At 33.0% G+C, this 6461-nt stretch overlaps 1 protein-coding gene across 3 annotated transcripts in view; it reads left to right on the forward strand.

Moving 5' to 3' along the window:
* The window catches only part of LOC102675919, a 41916-nt gene that overhangs the window by 22685 nt on the left and 12770 nt on the right, over positions 1-6461 (forward strand). Inside the window, exon 1 of one of the 3 annotated variants that reach the window (XM_006620546.2) lies at positions 1971-2199. The exons of the other annotated variants lie outside the window; for them this stretch is intronic. The gene's annotated coding sequence lies outside the window, so the exon portion shown is untranslated. Of the gene's footprint in view, positions 1-1970; positions 2200-6461 lie in introns of those variants that run through there. 3 annotated transcript variants of the gene reach the window in all.

The raw sequence follows: 6461 nt of genomic DNA on the forward strand, positions 1-6461 counted from the left end.
TCGTGTGTTTTTTTGGCAAACTGTTCTAGTGAAATCAAATTGAAAATGATAAAAACCGAATTAAACATTATTAAAATATTTTATGTGTCTCCTACGTATCTTTCATCTATTTCTCGTTAAATTTACCAGGTACATATATCAGTTTTTCTTTTTTTTAATCTTATCCCTCTACAGTTTCTTGTAATTCACCAGGAATAAAAGAGCTTTAAAATTATAAGCTTTAAAAGCATGAAAGATAAGTGGCACACTTTTCCTCAAGATCCTCTTAATTCTGCTTTAGAAGTATTTAGTGGGAAGAATTATGAATATTTCTATTTACTTTGATCGTTGCATTGAAAAAAATTATTTCTAAAGTGAAGCTTGAAACTTGTTCAGTAGTGCTTATCATGATGTATCATTTGCAAAAATTATAGCTATCTTTTATAGCTATAAAATAACTTTATTAATTTAATCTTAATAAATTCTTTCGTAAAAAAAATTCGAATTCGATATTATTTTTAATTTTAAGCTTAAAAATCTTTATAAATCTAAAATTACATTATATTATTATTCAAATCAAGTTGTTCTCACTATATATATATACTTAATAATAGAGAGATTATTAAAGATGTGGATTAAATTGTAAATTAGTGAAAATGATAAAATCATCGTCATCAAACGAATTTTATCGTCGTTTTCATTATGGTTAACATATAACCAGGCTTTTTTTTGTAAATAATCCGCAAAGAATAAAGGAATAGGAAATCGACAAGGGATGTTGAAAATAATGAGGCATCAATAACTGTTCTAGCAAGACGTTCGTTCGAGAACGAAAAGAATTGAAAGTAACGAGTAAGATGCTTATTGACGTTTCAAAGTGGATTTATATCGAAAAATAAATTACACCGTTTTACAAGAAAGAGAAAACTTCGAATAAATGACAACTGTTTCTATTCCATTCCTCGAAGGGAACCCTGATGTATCCAATAGACCAGATGAAAAATAGAAATGAAGTTTATGAATCGGTAATAGTAAAATGTACTTGAACGAGTCTCTCGTTAAATGAATATGGAAAAGTTCAAAGGTTAAATCAATTCGATGTACTTGTAATTCTCTTTCTTTCATCGATGAACTTGAATTATCAAAAAAAAAAATAATTTTTAAGAAAAAGATAAAAAAAAGGTAAAAAATATTAATATGTAAATAAATAAAAGTATGTAACAGATTTGCCGATAAATACCAAAGATTTGAAACGAAGAATTCCGAATTCGTGAATAAAAATCGAATTCTTTTTCAGTTTTGTTTGAGGAACCGAATTGTTTTCGAACTACCCTTGACTTTTTTCCCAGTTTACCAAGTTTGAAGCACGACTGTGGTTCCGTGAAAAAACTTTTTACCCGCTCGTGACCACCAATGGGAATCAATAGCCCTTAAATTATTTTTAAAGACAATTGGCGAGAAAATTTTCACGGGACATCGAATTTTTCCACTGTTGATTGTTTTTTAAAAAATAATAAAGGTACTCTCTGGGGCAATCAAGCATTTAAAAACTGATTATTAAAAATTAAACGACGACCTCTCTTTCCTTATATTTCTTTATTTTCTTTTCTTTCTTTTTTGAATTATTAATTAAATTGTTATCTGGATAATTCTTTTTATATTACTACATTGTTCTTACTTGTTCTATATCTATTAAATTTTATTTTTCATATCATTGCAGATAGAATGAATAAATTCTTAATATAAGAATTTTTATTTATTGGAAATAATAGTAATCAAAGTTTTGATCATTAAATAATTCACAAAATAATAATTAAAAAGCTTTTAAGCTTGAAAATATCGTTCAAAGACGATACCCTTATCTTTCAATTGATTTAAATTAACCATATGTAAAAATGTTCTTCCTAATCTAATACTCTTTTGTAATTTTTCACAAAATTTTTTACCTAAAATGGTGCGAATTTTGCATCACTTTGATTCATCCACTTTTTTTTCTAGGAATTACTACTCTACACTAAAACTAATGCTATAAAAGAATATGAGTTTAAATGAACTACAAGAAGATAAGCGTAATGCTCGTCGTTTAGAAATCTTTTTAATCCTCTTACCTTCGACGAAAAATTCGACAGAAAGAGATAATAGCACGTAACGCAGCGTATAAAATGAAAATTTACGTTGGATCAAATGTTGATGCGAGGGTGGAGCCAAGAAAATGAGAAGGTTAGAAATTTCTGTGGTTCATTAATCATAGCTTGGCCTCGTTATGGTACAGATTTACAGGAACGATCTTTCTCCAACAATAGCTGCGCACTATGATTTAACAAAAATTGAGAATCTCGTTTTACAGACAGCTCTTGGAACATTAATCACGAACAACTCTGTATTACGTAAATTTTTGACTCTAAAATGAAAGTGTTCTTTACAATTTTTTTTTTTTTTTTGATTTGGTAAAAATTATCTTTTATCAGTTTCTAGATCATTCTTGGCAATTAAATTTATTAAATAAATTATTTGATAAATAAATATAATAAATTATTAAATATCAATTAAATATATTCTATAAGGAATCTTGACTTTGATTTTGACATTTTTCTAATTAACTTTTCAAGTAAAAAAAAAAAGTTGCGAATCAATACATGACTTTAACAACTTCGATTAAAATTATTATATGTAACAATGATGGATGTGAACAGATGGAAAATGGAAAAAGTTAAAGAATTAGCATTCGTGAAAAGTAAAAATTCTTATGTGAATTCTTAATGTGAATCCCGTGTACCTGAGTATATTATAAGAGCCATCTGTCGCCTCGATGTTTGAACTTTCCTGACTTTCATTATGGTTCTGTCTCTCCACCACCGCCTTACCTTCTAATCTTTAAATTTCATTTCCATTCCAAAGGGATAAATATCATTTCTTCGCGGGATATTACGAAAAATTGTATCCACGATTAATTACAAATGTTGCAAATATCTATACAAAAATCAATAGAACAACAAGATGAACAAAATTTCCATTCAAATTTCCATCATAAATTATTCGATCCTATTATCTGATCTAAAGTTTTGAATGAAAAAAAAAAAAAAACGACGTTTATCATATTTCTTCTCTTCGAACAATTTGCATCTCTGGCACGAAGTGGACAATATGTAAATCTTGTTGCGTCGAAAAAGCTTGTGTGTGTGGTGGTTGTTCACAACCCTTTATATATATAAACTGTCGCCAACATGGCCTCGTAAACTGGAGCTCTAAGCGCTATTTAATTATACACCGGAAGAGAAGTTTGTAAACTTTGCCTCCCCCAGTGTTCAAGGTATCGAAATTCGGTAAGTAGTTCTTTGAAACCACGTTACAGCGAACCTACACGAAGCATCTTCTTGCTCATACACCAAGTCTCTTCCCCTAAGAGAAACTTTTCGAAAGGGAATTCATAGTGCAATGATATATAAATCCGACAGAAATAATATTAATAATTTGAAATTTATCCTTTTCTCTTCTACGTTTCATTGTTTCGTCCAACTTTCGCAAATTTTTCTTCACTTTTTTTGCAACCCAATGTTTCGAAGATGGTTCACGAATAGAGAGCCAATAAGAATCGTCTTTTCGGAAGATCCTTTAACGTAAATGGATTCACCATGAAGGCTGGTTTTTACAAATCGATTTCCATTAGCATGCCATTCCGACCAGCTTGTCGGAGCTCGTTCTATTCTTCGCCAACATCTTCCTTATTTCTATCCGACCACCGATCAAATTTCTCTCGTTTCCTGGGAATCGCATCAGTTTTTTTTTTTTTCTCTCTCCGTACACGGATAATCAAATTTTATCGTTAAAATCTTGTTCTCGCTTTCCAACGATTTCTCAGATGACGCTTTCAAATTATAACCGTCATTTTCTAGGTGGGAGCGTGTCAAACCTCTCTCTCTCTCTCTCTCTCTCTCTCTCTCTCTCGCTCTCTCGCGCTTTCTTCTTCTGTCACTCGCTCGTTCGCAGGCTCGCTAAGAGTCGCCAATTTTTTTTTTTTTTTCTCGCTCCGTACACGGATAATCAAATTTTATCGTTAAAATCTATTTCTCGCTTTACGACGAGTTCTCAGGTCCCCCTTCTCACTCTCACCCTCCCTCTCTCACGCTCTCGCTCTCTCTCGCCCTCTCTTTCTGCTTCTGTCCCTCCCTCGCTCGAAGGCTCGCTAAGCCTCGCCACTCTTTTTTTTTTTTTTTTTTTTTTTACCTCGAAACGCTTGAAATTCCTTTATTTCCCTGCCTCACAAAGAAAGGAGAAAACGGATTTCCGTCCCATCCATGGATCGGGTCGCAATTTACAAGAACAAACGAATTCTTCCAAGAAGAATTTTATCATTCCTCCACGAATTTTTTTTTATTCCCCTCGAATCCCCGAAAATCTTCCATTCCTCCTCCTCTTTCTTCTCCTTTTCCTTTTTTCCTCCTAACGCCTTTCCCGTGCATCCGACCGCTCGAAATTTTCGTCGAGGTTGGTCGCCGAGATAGGAAAGAAGGATGGAATAGAAATCGAAGGTCGCGGTGAATTGATATAGGATTGTTCCCTTTTCCATCCCTTTTGAACCGAGTAATGTATCGGGCGACCGCGTCGCGTTGCACACACGCTCGGCGAAATGAAGATACGTTTGAAGAAATGAAAATCCAATTAACTTCACGGATTGGAGGGTCGGGCGAAGCGCCAATGGGAAAGCCTCTCGATTCCTCTCCGAATTCCTCCGATAATTGGACGATAATGGGTGGGGAGGGAGGGTGGGAGGGATCTGCAAGGATCAAAACGATGGTGGTACTCGAACGATAATCGATATAACACCCTCTGACGTTGTTTTATCGCGGGAGAACACGCGAAAATTTTTCGTCGCGAGAGAAAATGTATTATTGGTATTATCGATCGAGCGATGACCACTCGATGCGAGGAGGGAGGGCTGTCTCTTTCTTTAACTTCTTTATCTTTAGATTAGAAAAGTTTGCGTGAATTTCATGAAAATTCACGAGCATTCTCTAGTACAAGTTGAGTTTGAACTCGAGTACGGAGTTTCATTTTTGAAGGGAGGAAATGACGTGGCGGAAGGAAGTCGCTCTCTGTTTTATCTACCAAGTTTGTTTGAATTTATTCGAAATATATTATTGTCTTATTTGAAGAATTGGTTCGCTGTATTATCGAGGCTAAAAAATTTTAAAAATCTTACTTGCAAAATAAGATAAATTTAGTTGCAATATGCTCTTACGTTTTCATTCATCCTTGTGATGTTAATAAATATTATTCGAAGATCCCGCCATTTCTATTCGAGGCTCGCGGGGGAAAAAAGTTTATCTCGAACATTTTCTTCAATCTCGCGTAAAAAAAAAACGAAAAGAGGAGATTGGGAATGTGGTTGAGAAAGAAGAGCGAATTATTTTTCAAAATCTGTCGGGAAGGAAACCACGTGAAAAATATAAATAATAAAATTTCTCGACTTTCGACAAGTCGTATTAAAATTCGATTTAAAAGTGTCCGTTTAATTTCAAGTTTGTAAATTTGCAATAACGAAAAAGGATGGAAAAATTGTAAAAAAAAAAAAGAAAAAGCAACTTTAAAACACGAAAAGAAAGAAAGAAAGAAAGAAAAGAGAAACGTGTTAAAGTCAACGGGGGACTACTTCAAAGTTCGCGGATAAAAACTTCGAATGTGGCAGTTTTTTTTAATAATAAAAGTTTTATAGGTGCTATGTCGTTATTTTTTTTTCGCTACGTTTTGTGCCTCGAGACATTTATGAGCAGCCACAGGTGAAAGTAAAAGGTAATAACATTCCACTCATACCGATAACAACGTAAGTTTATTCGTTGAAATTTATGATTTTGATCTCTTCTACCATCTTCTAAAACATTTATCCCATATTTTCAGATTTTATTTGGTTAATCGATCGAGAACCTCGTTATTCCCCCTCCTTGGATTTTATAATATCCAAATCCAGTTGGATTAAATTCATTTTGGATTAAACTTTTATTTAAACTTTTTATCATTATTATTAATTGTCCAAATCATCGATAAATTTTCCACGATGATAATATACGTTCTTATGTTGATGCGAGACAAAATTCGTACAATTTTAAAAGGGATATCATCCCCACATGATCAGAGTGGTTGTTAACACTCTGTGCAAGATTAATGAGAAGTCATCCTGTAAGAGGTAACCGTGCAAATTTACAGTTGGGATTCCCCGCCCACGCAATGTTTACCTTCTAATGAAATTTCCAGCAGATAATCCTCCCTTTCGACAATTCTTCGAACAATTCACGCTCTTCGTGATTGCTTCGTATCTCGAATTCTATCCTAATTCACTAATTTAACAGGAATGGATGAAATCAAGTAATCATATATTAATTATTAATTAATTCAAATTAAATTATTCGATGATATTGATATCGTGTCGTTGGATACGTAACATAACCTAAAAAACAATGAAATTTTCAATAATAAGAAAAAAATTC

This window comes from Apis dorsata, unplaced genomic scaffold (genome assembly GCF_000469605.1).
Source record: "Apis dorsata unplaced genomic scaffold, Apis dorsata 1.3 scaffold_517, whole genome shotgun sequence".
NCBI classification, from domain to species: domain Eukaryota; kingdom Metazoa; phylum Arthropoda; class Insecta; order Hymenoptera; family Apidae; genus Apis; species Apis dorsata.